Source organism: Phodopus roborovskii, unplaced genomic scaffold (assembly GCF_943737965.1).
Source record: "Phodopus roborovskii unplaced genomic scaffold, PHOROB, whole genome shotgun sequence".
In the NCBI taxonomy this organism is placed as follows: domain Eukaryota; kingdom Metazoa; phylum Chordata; class Mammalia; order Rodentia; family Cricetidae; genus Phodopus; species Phodopus roborovskii.
In genome coordinates this window covers 5,835,442-5,851,616 of record NW_026126575.1, presented here as the reverse complement: position 1 = coordinate 5,851,616, position 16,175 = coordinate 5,835,442, and the positions used below count along the sequence as shown (strand labels likewise).

The 16,175-nt window shown below is 39.3% G+C and overlaps 1 long non-coding RNA gene across 1 annotated transcript in view; it reads right to left on the bottom strand.

Moving 5' to 3' along the window:
• The window catches only part of LOC127235961 (uncharacterized), a 291,992-nt gene that overhangs the window by 183,091 nt on the left and 92,726 nt on the right, over positions 1-16,175 (bottom strand). Inside the window, exon 2 of the long non-coding RNA XR_007835748.1 lies at positions 878-1,160. This is a non-coding gene — a long non-coding RNA (uncharacterized LOC127235961). The remainder of the gene's footprint in view (positions 1-877; positions 1,161-16,175) is intronic.

Sequence of the window (16,175 nt, the reverse complement as noted above, 5' to 3'; positions counted from 1 at the left end):
AATGCCAAGTGTCAGATGCTTGTCTGAGTGACCACAAGGATGATACTAGCTCTACAACATTCTGGGACATGTAAAGCTAGAGAGGGAAAGCATTAGCACCTGCCTGAAAGGAGTGGGAGGTGGGAATGAGGGGTGAGTTGGTAGAACACAGAAGACTTAAGGTAGTGCAACTCCTTTCCATAAGTGGTAGGTATATATCTTAACGCTGACCAAATCCTCAACATGTACAGTTCAGAGTGAACCTAAAGTAAACTGTGTACATGTGATGCAATCTAATATAATTAGTTTAATAAAGCATTGGTACTGCCTCATCACTGGTTTAGGAAACCATACACGCAAGTGATATCACTAGGGAAAAATAGAAGGTGTTGGGAAATAGGAGGCATTTCATTGTACTTTCCTTGAGTTTTTCATGTAAACATGAATTTGCTCAAGGGATTGCATTCATAATTTTAAAAGTTAAAAGTGAAGTTGAAGAGAAGCACACTGCTTCTCAGACCCACAGCATCTCTGGAGATGGCATGCCCCTTGTGAGGTGGGGGAAGGAGAATATTCTCAAGGCACCCTAACACCTTGGCACTTAGGCTGTGACAACCTCAGAGTTTATGAAAGGTCAATTTAATTGTCTCAGTGAGTCAGAAAAGACAAGGAAGACTTTGTCCCTAGTAGAATTCACCCCTTGAAGTCCTAGAGATGGCAGGAGATAAAACAATACTCTTTATCAAGGCAGATTAACCAGCAAAGACATGTTTTCTCTCCATTTATCCTATAGGCTTCTAAGGACAATGGCCCTTTTGTCCTTGTACCTGCTGTGGGGGCAAGAGCCAGGATGGAGGCTGATGAGGGTAGGTGAGGTCATTTGCTTCAGATTTCTTACCTGCATCTCCAGTGATACATCTCACTTCAACACACCTTCCATTGAAGAGCATGCTCTTGGGGTGTAGAGGGATGTGAGCAGGTCCCAGCCTTACTGGAGGAGAAGGATAAAATGAAAATCCTAGCTGGAAGGAAATGGAACATGGCTATGGCATGGTTCGGGCCTGGATATCTTGAAGGTCTTGCGGCTGCCTTGACCTGGGCCTCTAGCGGAAGCACCAGTCACCAGGCTCAGGGCAGGGGCTTCACCAGACGCTCGGCAGGTGAATGAATTTGGGTCTTGGCTGTAAGAAAAGAACATAGAAAAACAGATCATCCACATCAACAGCAAGTTTACCCAGCTGCTGCACTAATGTTCCTTGGCTCAGGGTTTTACAGGCATGTGGGTGCTGAAGTCCTGCGTTCTGAACCCTTGCTTGGAATGGGATCTGTCAGCTTGACTTTCCCTTTGCCTTCTTTGGGGAACAATGCTTCAATTTTACTTTGAAGCCACTAGCCTTTCTCCTCCTCTTAAAATCTGAAGGTTGAATTCAATACTTATATTTCACCTAAGGGGATTGTGTACAGCCAGCCAATCAGGGTGCTGATTTTTTTTTTCCAGAGAACAACACATAATTCATGCTGGACCCATGAATATCCTCTCCTGGAAACTCAGTGGATGGTTTGTAGTGTTCTTTCTGAGAATGACCTAGTAAGCCTAAAGTGGAGGGGCTAGCAGATGGCTCCATGGGTAATATGCTTGCTGCTCAAGTGTGAGGATGTGAGTTACATCTCTGGAATCAACACAAACACCAATGGGTGTGGTGGCTTGCCTGTAATCCTATTCCTAGAGCTATACAGAGGAACCCAGAGGAACCCAGAGCCTCCTGGCTAGCTAAACAAGTTGAAGCAGCAAGCTCTGGGTACAACAAAGAGACTCTACCTCAATGAATAAGGTGGATAGTGACTAACCAAGACTCCTAGCATTAGACAGACAGACAGACAGACAGACACACACACACACACACACACACACACACACACACACACACACATAGACTTAGCTACCATCACAGGGAAAAGTGTGGTACGATTTGTGAAAGAACAGCCTCTGTGAAGATAGTGATCAACATGAACTGGCCAAGCTGGAAGCCAAGAAATTCACTGGATCCTCCCATGAGATCATCAGATTCCCAGAATGTTGGTTGCCTGTTGTATTAGACCAATCTATTCTTCTCTATTTTATTGAAGTCTATATTTTTATTCCATATAGTCCTGTCATTCTAGTTAGAAATCAATAGGACTTCATGCATAGAACCTCCAGTCTGACGCTTCTGTACAGTCCTGGCAGGTGAGCAATTCACAAGACCAGCCATCTAAAATAATGATTTGCACTAGTCTGACTTTGTGTCCTTCTGCAGAAGAAGGGAGAACATTTCATAAGATTTATTGATAAACAAATTCTCAAACATGACTGGATATCAGCATTCAATCTCACCCATCAAGCAAATTCTTTTGTGGACAAAAAAATGATTGTAGTTACAACTTTCTTTTGTTCTACTTGAAACATGATGAACAATGTAATATTTGGAAGAAAACAAAGGAAAAGGTCCACCTTTATTTAGTACCTCCTTCTTAGTTTCTAAGTGTTAGGTTTCATTCATCCATTCCTTATTCTTGCTCCTTCTTGAGGTTGTTAGAATTTCCACAGCACCTTATGGTCTTCCTCTCCTATTTCTCATTGCATTTTCCTGCTACAACCCACAATACCACGGAGAACTGAGACAGAGCCCGAAGGTCTGTCATAAGTATTCATTGAGTAATGAATACATGAATAAACATCACCATTGAGTCCTAGGTGTTTGTTGAAGTGGGCTTTTGTCATTAGAATATATAGAAAAGGCACAATGTCATCAAACATGTCACCCATTTTCACTTCACAAGACCCTCCTTCCAGCTTGACTTCCTGTTCCTTTGAGCACATCCTTGCCTGTATTGTGACATAAGGAAACCTCTGTCTCACATTATAAAAGGTAATTACTATGATGAGTGCATCACTGCATTTTTCTCACAGAGGGGATGACAAAGGAGTGGAGGCTGGCTTACTTCTCCTAAAAGTTCTGTGTCTTTAAAGTGATGTAGCCTGTCTTATTGGTATGTGTCTTAGGCTAATGTATTTTATATACATTTTTTCTTTTGTAATTGAAAGTAAGTTTAAATTTTTTATTAAAATACTATTAGATCATTTCCCCCTTGTAAGGATTCCGGCATTATGCTGGCCTGCCCCTGTCACCTGGCAGAATGCACTCAGGCAGTACCCTGGTCAGCTCAGGGTTCCATGAGTGCTTAGTCTGCAAAGGACCCCTTTAAAAAGAAAGACCCTGCCCACTTTGCTTCCCACTCCTCTTTCCTGCTGTTCCTCTGGGGAAGACAGGCCTTTTTCTGTCTTTCTCTTCTCTCTCTTTCTCTCTGTCAGTCTCTCTCTCTCTCTCTCTCTCTCTCTCTCTCTCTGTGTGTGTGTGTGTGTGTATCTTTACCTCTTTTCTCTTTCCTTCCCTTCCTGCCCCTTTCTATTAAAACTTCTCACTTAAGCTCTGTCTGCCTGGCATGTTTGTCCCTCCACCTGGTCAAGCTTGCCTAACACGGAACCCGCCAAGTTTCCCCACAAGCATTATTATGATAACACCCCTTCCTCTTCCTCCCTATAGGACCTCTCATAACCCACACTCAAACACATGGCCTTTTTTCATTTAACTATTAATATTGAACAAATGTACACCCGTATGTAAATGCATAAATATATAAATACAATCTGTTGCATCCAAGAAACAGACCTTAATATCAAGGGTAGACAGCACCTCCAAATAAAAGAATGAAAAAAGTTATTCCAAGTAAATGGACCTTTTACTATCTGACAAAATATTTTAATATCTGACAAAATAGGTTTCAAACAAAAAATAATAGAAAGAGATAAGGAAGGTCACTACATTCTATCAAATGAAAAATTCACCAAGAGGATATTGAATTTCTTAACACCTATTCACCAAACACAAGGGGGTCTAAGTTCATAAAAGAAACACTAATGCAGATTAAATCACACAGTGATAGTGGGTGACTTTAATACTCCACACTTGACAATAGACATATCATCTGGACAAAACCTAAACAAAGAAATTCTGGAGCTAACTGATGTTGTAAGCCAAAAAGCCCTAACAGGTGTCTACAGAACATTTCATCCAAATACAAAATAATATATCCCATTTCAATTGTACTACTGAGCTATATAATAAAAATAGCAAGGTATTGACATAAAAACAGAAACTGTGATGGACTTGAAGAACCATAAATAAGAAATAAGTCCCCATGCCCAACAGTAGATGGCCAATACAAAATGAACTCAATGGCCTCTTTTGAGGTCCTGTGTCTCATAATGTTAAGTCAGGAACATTTTTGTTTTGTTTTTCCTATCTCACAGGTCCTTTGTGTATATATTATGACTTCCAGTTTGGGGCTCTTATGAGAAAGGGTACAGATCCAGAGGGGAGGGGGTGGGGAGGGACTGAGGAGTGGGGAGATGGGAAACCATTATCAGAATAGATTTATTAAAATAATCTATTTTTGATAAAAGAAAAAATTAAAGATAACATAAAATTATAGGATGAAACAAAATAACACACATAACTTAAGGAAAAAGAAATTTGCAGATAAATGGATGAACTAGAAAATATACTGTAGGAGGTAACTCACCCAGAAAGTCAAATGCTACACGCTTTCTTTTGCTTATTGGGTTGCTCTGAATTTTCAGACTTAAAGATATAACATGGCATAACAGCAGAAGCCAGAAAGGGTCCACGGGAGGAGGAGAGAAGAGGGAGGGCCAGAGAAGGATAGTAGAACTCTGGTGCTATAAAGCGGCAAGTCAGAAAGGCGGGGAGGCAGGGGTTACTGGGAAGGGGAAGATAATTCAGAGGATGTTTGAAAAAGCCACAAGGAAACATATTGCTTTAAAAACTTCCTTAAACATATACAGACACACACATGCATATTTTTGAATCAAGAATAATTAAAGGAGAGGGACTTGTAATTGAGGGCACAGAAAGAGGTGGAAGGGAGAAAGGAACAGGAATGGGACACATTATGGAAATATAGTACTTGTGTATGTGTTTCACAAGAGAATACAAAATAATAAAAATACAAGTTAGAGTTAGTGAAATATGGTGCTGTGTTATTTTCTATAAATCATGTCAAGAACCAATAATCATAATTGAAGAAGCATATTATGGTGTTTTCATTATATTGGGCTTTCGGGACTAATATCAAACCTCAGAGTGCACATAGGATCCTTTAAGATACACTATATTTCCTTGCTGACTGCTTATGGTAACAGATATACATTGTGCCATCAAGGGAGGTGAGGTTTAAAACATTTAGACAATTTTTCAATGTCACTTTGATTCTGAAGTGGACAAAGCCAAGATCTGATTTTCATATTTTTAATACAAAATTGCATTCTGCCTTCTTCTGTGTGACACACTACCATCCACACATACACAGGCACAGAATCGCAAATATCACTAATGATCCTTAGCATGTGCTGTGTAATAAGGCACACAGGAAGTGATAAAACACTTCCCCTAGTCCCCGGCCTGTCCCCAGCCTGCAAGCCTGTAAAGCAGAGCCAAGGAAGACTGTCACTCTTCTATCCCAAGGCTGAGTATTAACAACAATCCTCAGGCAGTGACCCAAAGGTCAGGGGTCAATTTGCCTTACAACTTGGCATAGATCATTCAGTTGTATTTTGTTTCATGGTTTCTGGGGAATTATCTATACCACATACTTGGGTTGTATTAGAGGACTCATGATAGGTAGGTTCATGAATTCTTTCCTTTCTTTTCTTTTTTGTCCCAACAATAGAACATTGCCTCTTGGCAATCATTCTGCAGTAAGTTAATGTTACTTCCTTCACGTGTTTGAGGCTCATAGTATGGAAGAATATGCATTATGCATTTGCTCTAAGTCTTATCAAATGCAAAAGATTGTATTATTCAGCTGCTGCCCTATGAAGCCATGCTTGGGTAATTGTTTTGCTTTTAAAAATAAGAAACTGCAGCCATCTCTCAATGTTTTAGGGGAATTAGTTTCACCTACATAAAAACTAAAACCCAAAGGTTTTAGTGCATTGGGTAAATGGGATGATGTTTGCACAACCCATACAGACTCTTCTGTGCACCTCGGAACAACACTTTATACAATTCAACACTAGATATAATCATTTGTTTTGCTTCTTAAAAACTTTATTATTTAAGGAATGATGACAGAAGAAAAGGTGTGCAGACACAACTTAGTTTTAGGATTTTAAATCCAGGGTTTGTTGGATCTGAGGACATAGATGGCCAACTGAAATTGCCAAGGAGTTGTGAGCTTACATTCAAATTAGGAGTCCAGTAGTAAAACGCCTTTAATGTTGCCAATGCTGCTTATAAACTTTATGTCATATGGATAAGGAATCCATGAGTTTCTCATAACATAAAGGCAGGAAGTTGCAGATGTGTGTATATGTATGTGTGTAAGGGGGCATGGTTTGTATGTGTAGACATTGTCTTTCCTGGCTAGAAAACCTCAGGGATCCCCCTGCCTCTGCCTTTCCAGGGATGAGATTAAAAAGTGCACACTGCCATACCTGGACATTTTATATAGCTTCAGGGATTGAAAAGAGTACTTTTCCAATGGAGGTATCCTGCCAGCATCTAGAGAAGCTTTTATTGTTAGGATGCGGGTTTGAAACTTTCACTTAAATACTGAATGTCATTTAACAATTCAGTCCAGGCATTTGGAAACAAGAAGGGGACCCCTGACATTTCCAGAGCTTGTGACACTCCAGGCTTAGACTCAGCTGACAGTCTGTCTCAACTGACTGTGAATCATTGTCTAGGCAGATAGCTTGCATCAGATAAGAATGTACAGCTGAATACATCTACAAAACAACTCCCACACCTAAGGCTCAGGGAACATTGTGGAAGATGGGATGGAAAAATTGTGAAAGCCAGAAGACTTGGGGTTTTGGTATGAGGTTGTCTCAGAAATAACAGGGGCTGCATACATAAAGTCTCACCAACATGACTGCCTAAACATGAACTGAACAAAGACAACACCAATAGACATGTCCAACTGGACTAGGGTTGGGAGAGCCCAAGAGGCCTCCAACTATACACAAAAAAACTGCAGACAACTGAGGAATGCTAAGAGTGAGAAATAGATTTCCTCTAAGAAGAAGACATCAGTTGGTTATCTAATACCAAATAATAAATAGTTATCCCTGAAAACATATTAAAAAGTAACATTATGCAAACTGAGTAGGTTATATTTAGAAACATACACACATCTAACAATAATTACTGAAAAATAATGCCATTAATTTGGAAAAGAGCAAGGAGGGTATATGGGAGGGTTTGGATAAAGGAAGGGGAAGGTGATGTAATTATATTGTATGTAATTCCAACACTAAAAGCGAGAAAAAAGACTATACATCTGCACTTTGACCCATCACCTCAAGAGTCAGTGTCTAACACCACCCCCTCCACCCTACACATGAAATCCTGTTTGCATTTGCATTCTTTTAGTCCTGCTACCCAATTAATCTCCAAGTGTTACTAATTCTGCTTGATTACTAGCTCTACAATCTGTTTGCTGCCCCACCCCAAGCACCCTTACTTCCAGTCAGGACCATGGCCCTTCTAAATGATTGCATCAGCCTCTACGTGAGTTACCTGATCTTTTCTGCCTTTGGCCCTGCTGCTTGTTAAGTGAAAAGTCTAATCATATCACTCTCTGGCTTAATCTCTTCAATGGCTTCCTATAGCTCTTCAGATAAAGCCCCAAGTCCATTGTACAGCTAGCAGGCCCTGCAGGAGGGGCCTCGTTAATTGTCTGAGCCCTCATGTCCCTCTCCTCCATTTCTCTGCGTCAGTCAAGTAAAACTAATTTCAACAATTCCAGTGCCCCAATTTCCGACTCTTATACATGTGTAAAACACCCTCCCTCTTCAAATCTATAGCTAGGTTTTGCATCCAGACGATGGTTTGCTCTACTCCCAGGCTAGTTCCACGTCTCCTATTGTAGGACTGCTTTCTTCTATAGGATTATCCTATCCAGCCTTCAACTTCTTGAGAGCAGGAACAGTCTCATTCTCTGTTGTACATCAGAATACACTCGTCTGCTCTAGTCTCTACATCTACTTGGTCAGTGATTGCCCCTTGCTATGTTTTGTTTTGGCTCTTTACTCTTTAGGCCTTTTGGGGGACCCACTACCCAACTCCCAAATAAATCACACACGGAGGCTTAGCCTTAGTTAGGAATGCCTAGCCTTAGCTTGGCTTGTTTCTTCCCAGCTTTTCTTAATCTAAATTATCCTTTCTATCTTTTCCCTATGTACTGTTATCATTCTTATTTCTGTATACCTTTGTTTCATTCTTACTCAGTGGCTGGCTGGGTGGCTGGGTGGCTAGGTGGCTGGGTGGCTGGGTGGCTGGGTGGCTGAGTGCCTGGGTGGCTGGGTGGCTGGGTGGCTGGGTGGCTGGGTGACTGGGTGGCTGGGTGGCTGGGTGGCTGGGTGGCTGAGTGCCTGGGTGGCTGGGTGGCTGGGTGGCTGGGTGGCTGGGTGGCTGAGTGGCTGGGTGCCTGGGTTCCTGGGTGGCTGGGTGTCTGGGTTCCTGGGTGGCTGGGTGGCTGGGTTCCTGGGTGGCTGGGTGGCTGGGTGACTGGCCCCCTAGCATCCTCCTCTCCTTGTTCTCTTATTGTGCCCTTCCTCACTTCTCCTATTTATTCTCTCTGCCTGCCAGCCCCACCTATCCTTCTCCTGCCCACTATTGGCCATTCAGCTATTTATTAGATTAAGGAGATTTTTATTGGAGTTGCAGAGGCTCGTAGTAACATTGATTAGTGTGGGCATTTTAAAAACACTAAGTTTTTCAATCCAGGAGCATGGATGTACTTCAAGTTTTAATCTTTATTCATTTCTTTCAGTAATTTTTACCTTCATGTCTTCATGTCTTTGGTTGATTATTAAGTATTTGATTCTTTTCAATGTAAATGAAGTTCTTTTCACAATGTTTCTTTCTGATTGTCCATTTTTAGTATATGTAGACTTAGTATAAGTCTGACTTAGCCTTTTCATAATGACTCTTTAGCTAGCTCCTTTGCTGAACTGATTATTAGTTCTAGTGGATTTGTTGATTTTAATTTTTCATAGAGCCCATAGAGTTTCTATATAGAAAAATTATGTCACCTACAAACAGATACAATTTTACTTCCCCTTCCTTACTAGGGATATGTGGTGTCTCTCTTGCCTAATCTTAGAAAAAGTTGTAAGGTTTTGGCCACTGGATGAGGTCCTGCTCATGAAGTTTTCAAGCATAGTATTCACTACACTAATATTCATTCCTTGTAGTCCTAGCCACCGAGTGTTAGGATTACAAAATGCTAAGTTTAAAAGACTCTCAAATACCTTTTCTCCATCAATCGAGATTATCATGAATTTCTTTTCTCTTCTGCCAATGTAATGTTTCATATATTGACACATCTTTGCACTCTATACATTAATCCTACTTGGTCATAGTGTACAGACCATTTAATATGTTGCTGACTTCACTTTGCTAGTGTTTTACCAGGAATGTTTGTATTCATATTTCAAAGGAATATTGAACTAGACTTTAATCATGGTTGTCTTTCTCTCACTTTGATATCAATGTAATGGTCTTCTAGGATGTGTCTAGAATGCTGCTTCCTTTTCTTTTTTGTCTGTGTGTTTTAAAAAGTTTGGTGAGTAGTATAACTCCTTCTTTCAGAGTTTGATATCATTCAGGAATATAGCCATCAGGTCCAGAGCTTTTGGGGGGATTTTTTTTTTTTTTTTTGTATTTCTCATTCAATCTCCTACCAAGCAAAAAGATCTGTTCAATTTTAGATTTTGTTCTTTATATTTCTTCATGATTTGGTATGTTTTATATTTCTAAGGATTTCTCCATTTGATCTGGGTTATCTGACTTATTGGTAGCTCTTTGTTTTCCCTGTGGAATCACTAGCAATATCCTTGGTTTTATTTCTAACTAATGTAATTGGAGTCTTCTCTGAGTCTGTTGAGCTAAATGCTTGTCAGGCTCGTTGATCTTTTCAAATGATCGCCTTTGGTTTCAATGATTTCCCCCCCCCCCATTGTTTTGTTCTCTGTTTTATCTCTGTTCTGATCTTTATTATTTCCTTCCTTCTGATAGCTTTGAGTTTGTTATTTTCCTAGTTTCTTAAGTTTTAAAATTAGATCATTGATTTAAGGTTTTTCTTGTGTGTTAATATAAGCACTTATATTATGAATTTCCTCCTTGCTGCTTCTACTGAGTTCAAGAAGTTATCCTATATTCTATTATCATGTTCATTCATTTCTGCAGCAGTCTTGTGTGTTTAGTAGGTCTTTCTTTTGTTTTGTGATGTCTTTGAGATAGAGTCTCATTGTATAGTCTTGACTGACCAGGAACTCCCTCAAGTTAGCCTCAAAAACTTAGAGATGTGCCTATATCTGCCTCCCAAAGTTTGGGAGGTGGTTTTGTTTTTGTTTTTGCTAGACTTGGAAGCTAAGCAGGGTCAAGTTTGATTAGAACTGAATGGGATGTTGCCTAGAGAGCCATTTTTTCCCCTTCAATGAGTTTTCCTTTGAATAGTCTGAGATCCTAGAGTTACATATATAAATGTTTATAATGAGTACATATACTTGCTGAGTTTTCATTAACATAAAGTATCCATCTTTCTCTTGTCTTGCTTGAAATCTCCATTTTCCTCTTTGGGTAATCATTTACACCTCCCTTCATATTTACTTTCAATCTGCTTGTGTCTTTAACCCTAATGTAAATTACAGATAAATTATTTGCTTCTATCCATTCTATCAACCGTTGCCTTTTGATTAGGAGACCCAATCCATTTGCCTTTAAAATAACTATCCATAATGGGGAGAGACTTCTCTCATTTTGCTGTTACATGCCTCATAGATTTTTGTCCTTTATTGCCTGCCTGCAGTTGATTTCTCTAATAGTTAGGATTTCTCTCTCTCTCTCTCTCTCTCTCTCTCTCTCTCTCTCTCTCTCTCTCTCTACCTCTCTCTCTCTCTCTACCTCTCTCTCTCTCTACCTCTCTCTCTACCTCTCTCTCTCTCTACCTCTCTCTCTCTCTCTACCTCTCTCTCTCTCTCTACCTCTCTCTCTCTCCAGGATTTCTCTATTACTGGCTCTGTAGACCAGGATGGCCTCGAACTCACAGAGTTCCACCTGCCTCTGCCTCCTGAGTGCTGGGATTAAAGGCATGTGCCACCAATGCCCAGCTTCTTTCTGATTTTCTTAATTTCCTCTGCTATTGGGTCTATTGGGTCTGCCTGCTGGCTTCCAACAGAGCCCATCAGCTATACTTACTTCTTTCCAGTCTTTTTTTCTTTCCGTTTCTTAGCATCAATCATTTCTATTCTTCTATCTTCAAATACACTGATGTATTCTTCCATCTGCTCAAATCTTCTTGTGAAACCCTATAGTGGATTTTATATTTGTCATACCTCACCTTCCAGATTTTGTTGCTATTGTTTTTTTGTTTTATTTTAAATATACTTTGTTTATTGATTTCTCTTTTTCAATTCATTAAATGTTTTGCTTTGATTAGTTTCAATTTAAAAAATTACATGAGGTTACTTACAATGCTGAATGTATAACTATGAATATCTACTTTTTTGACAACAGGGTTCCATTCTTGAGCAGCAATACAATTTAAAGATATAAAGATTTGATGTCATTTTTGATATGTAAAGTCTTAGTGAATTCACAAATCATAACAGGAAGGATGTTTTATTAATTTCATATGTACATAATTACTAAATTGTAATACATAAAAATATGTGGAAATGCCCAGACAATACAAAAGTTAATACACTATCTTGTTACATTTCTAGTTACCTCCCACCATAAATATACAAAGCCCTTTGCTGAGATTCATCAAAACTGCACGCATGAAACGTTAAACATTCTCTGAAGCTTGAAGTTGCTCTTCAATGGATATGAGCTTTTGCTTTTGCTGCTATATTTACTGGCTTTTTTTTTAAACTTCCTTTACATTTCTGAGCATCTTGAAAACATTTTTTTTACATCCCTATATAAGCCAAATTGTCAAGTCTTTTCATGGTCAGTTTTTGTAATTTTTTTTTTTTTTTAGATCAGACCTCTGAAAATTTTTTTTATTGCCTTTTGATTTGTTGTTTAAAACTGGACATTTGAGCCTAAAAATCCAGTGACTTTGGGAATCAGATTCTCTTCCTACATGGGGCTTTTGTTACTATTTTTATGTATTTTTAACTTATGATAGGCTCACTGTTTGCCTAGGACCAGCCTGAGGTTTAACCTTAAGGTCTTCTCAGATACCTTATGAGCCTGCATCTTCTGCTGGAAATTCACAGTCATTTTCTAACTTTTATTATGTATAAATTATTGTGGGTTTGTTTGAGTACTTACCTCACTTTTATTATCAGTATTAATTTTTAGTTGGTGTCTTAGTTAGGGTTTCTATAGCTGTGAAAAGATACCATAACCATAGTAATGCTTATAAAGGAAAACATTTAATGGGAGTGGCTTACATTTTCAGAGGTTCAGTCCATTGTCATCATTGTGGGACATGGTAGCATGCAGGCAGACATGGTGCTGGAGAAGATGATAATTCTACAAATTGATCTGCAGGAAGTAAACTGTCTTCCACACTGAGCATAGCTTGAGCAAATGAGATCTCAAAGCCCATCTCCACAGTGGTACACTTCTTCCTACAAGGCCACATCTACTCCAGTGAAGCTAATAGTGCTACTCCCTATAAGGGCCATTTTCTTTCAAACCACCACAGTTGGCATACAACCTAATGAGTTTCAATATGACATTTTCATGTATCTATAATACTGTAAATCATTTATTTTCTCCACCATTTTCCTTGTTTGTCCTTACTCCCTTTTTCTACTGAATCTCAATCAGTGCTTCTTAGTTTTTGTCAACTTGTTGTAAACTAGAGTCACCCAAGAAGAGAGAGTCTCATCTGAAGAACTCCCTTCATCAAATTGGCTTGTAGGCATGCCTATAATGCATTTTCTTTACTTAGGGGGGGGGCATATCACTGTAAGCAGTGCTACCCCTGAGAAGTGGGCTATAGGAGATATAAGAAAGAAAGCTGAGCGGGGTCTGGTGGCTCATGGCTTTAATCATAAGACTCAAGAGGCAGAGGCAAGCAGATCTCCGAGTTCAAAGCCACCCTAGTCTACATAGCAAGTTCTCAGAAAGTCAGTGCTACATAGACCTTGTCTTAAGAAAAGAAATGAAAAGAAGGGAAGGAAAGAAGGAAGGAGGGAGGGGGAAGAAAGAGAAGAAAATGAAGGAAAGGAAAGGAAGAAGGAAGGAGACAAAAAGGAAGAAAGGAAGGAAGTCTTTCATCTCACATGTATTCTACTGTCCACTCAATCATTACTTTAATTGGGTCATGAGACAAAGACTTCCATACAGCTTTTTATCCACTTCTTTTTTGGGTAGCTCTGTCCTCCACCCTGACTTTCCATACTCCTCCCTGCTTAAGCCTTTCTGGCCTAGTATACTGCTCTTAATTTCATTTTACTTACAATATACAACCTCCCTCCCCTTACTGTGTCTTTCTCCAAAAAAAAAAAAAAAAAAAATGTTCCTTTCTAGTTTCCTGCCTTCCACTTGTGATCCAAGTTAAATACAAAACAAAAGATTTGGAGTTGGAGCTGCCCATGAGAGAACATGTGGTGTCTGTAGTTTGTTTTTCTGGGTGTGAATTACTTTGCTTGGTATAAACTTTCCCCAGTTCCATCAATTTACTTGCAAACTTCAAGATTACATTTTTCTTTATAGCTGAGTAATACTCCATTATGAATATTCACAGTATTTTTTCTTATTCATCTATTCACAGGTGGATATTTAGTTTGGTTCTATCTCCTAGATATTATGAATCAAGCAGATATGACATGGATGTTCAAGTGTCTCTTTGCAGGCTATAAAGTCTCATATAGCAGTTCTATTTCTAGTGTTTTTTAAGAATCTTCCAGACTGATTCCCAAAATGGCTGTCTTAGCTTTCCATGCAACCAACAGCACACAAGAGTCTCCCTTTGACACATTCACACTAGTATTTTTTTGTTGTGTGTATTCTTGATCTTAGTAAGTCTGACTGGAATAAGGTAGAATCTTAATTTTAATTTGCATTTTCCTGATAGCCAAGAATGTTGCCTTAGTTTTCTTTCCACTGCTATTATCAAAAAGTACTGACAAAAATAAACTTGGGAAGAACAGGGTATATTTTTGGTTACATATCCAGGGTTATAGTCTACTGAGGCAAGCCAAGTCAGTAACTCAGGGCAGGAACCTGGAGCAGAAACTGAAGCAGAGACTATGGAGGGATTCTTCTCCAGGATTTCTCAGATTGCTTTCTTGTACACCCCAGAACAACCTGCCCAGGCATGGCACCGCATCATGTCAACCACCAGTCATGTAAATGCCCTGCAGATTTGCCTACAGGCCAAGCCAATGGGGGAACTTTCCCAGTTGAAGTTGCCTATTCTCAGGTGACTCTAGCTTGCTGCATAAAGTTGGCAAACAATTAACCAGCGTGGTCATTGGGCACTTTAGAAAAGTGTTCCTGACCATTTTTACTTCTTCTTCTGAGAATTTTCGGTTTAGTTCTAGAGCCCATTTTTTAAATTGTGGTGTTTGTTTTCTTAATGTTTAGTTCTTTGTATAACCTGAACACAGATCCTCTGTTAGATAAACAGCTGGCAAAGATGTTTCCTCACTCGGGGTTGCCTCTTTACTCTCTTGACACTTTCCTTTTCAGTCCAGAAGATTTCAAGTAGCATGAGACCCATTTGTCAGTTGCTGGTCTTATTTCATGCACTACCAGAGTCTGACTTAGAAGGGACTTGAACTCTACTCCCCACTTCCCTTCTTCCTCTTAGGTTGAAGTCTTTAATCCATTTGGAGTTGGGTTCTGTGGAGAGTGAAACATAGGATCTAGTTTAGTTTTTCTGTATGTTGAAATCTAGCCTTTCCAGCATCATTCGTTGAAGATGCTCTCTTTTTCTCCAATGTATATTTTTTGGCATCTTTATCAAAAATCAGGTAACTGTCATTGCATGGACTTATATCTGAGTTCTCTGTTTTATTCCATTGATCTGTGTCTGGTTTGGGGCCAGTGGCATGCCGTTTTTCTTACAATGTCTCTGTAGTATAATCTAAAATCAGGTTGATGATATCTCCCACCTTCTTTTTGTTAAGGATTACTTAGGCTCTCTTTGGTCTTTTGTGTTTCCGTATAATTTTTTTTATTGTGCTTTCTAAGTCTGTGAAGAATGGCATTGGAATTGTGACTGGAATTGCATTGAATCTATAGATTGCTTTTGGTTGGACAGTTGTTTCTTTATATGATGTCTTCTAATCCATGAGATTTCCCCCATCTTCCTCTTGGTTGGGGTTTAAAGTATATTTTTTGGTTATTAAAATACCTGTGCTTGCTTGTTTCTTAGTTTCATTATTTCAGAGTAACATTTTTTTTTCAGCCTTTTACTCTAAGATAGAATCGGCCTTCGGAGGTGTGTTTCTTGGAGGCAGGATCCATCCTGCTCTCTAATCCAGTCTGTTAGTATATATCTTTTTATTGGGTAATTAAAACCATTGATATTCAGAATTATTCTAGAAGGATGTATATTAGTTCCTGTGGTTTTATTGATTTTGCAGTATTTTCTTAAACCAACTTTGAGTAGCTATCCTGGTTTAGTTATTTACACTGTGAACTTAATGTCTTGTTATTTATTATCTGGGTGAGAGACATCAAAGAGAGAAAAGAACATTGGACACTAACTTTTAAAGGTGGGTGGAAGTGACCCCTGTTGTATAAGGAAGTAATATAATGCTGGGTGGGGTGGGGGAACTCAACAGCACTGGTTTCTCATGGTTCTGAAGGCTGGAAAATTCATGATCAAGGTGTTAGCTGATTTGATGCCCAGTGAAGCCTATTCCTGGTTTGCACATGTCTATTCTTGGTTTGCATGTGCGTGCCTTCTTGGTGTGCCCCCATATGTCAGGAATGAGAAATATAGGCAAGTTCTCAGTGCCTCTTCTTTTAAGGATACTGTTACCATGGTGATGTCCTACCTTTACAACCTCATCCAAACCTAATTATTTTTCAAGGATGCATCTTAAATACCATCACATTGGGGATTAATCCATCAACAAGTACATTTTGAGAATG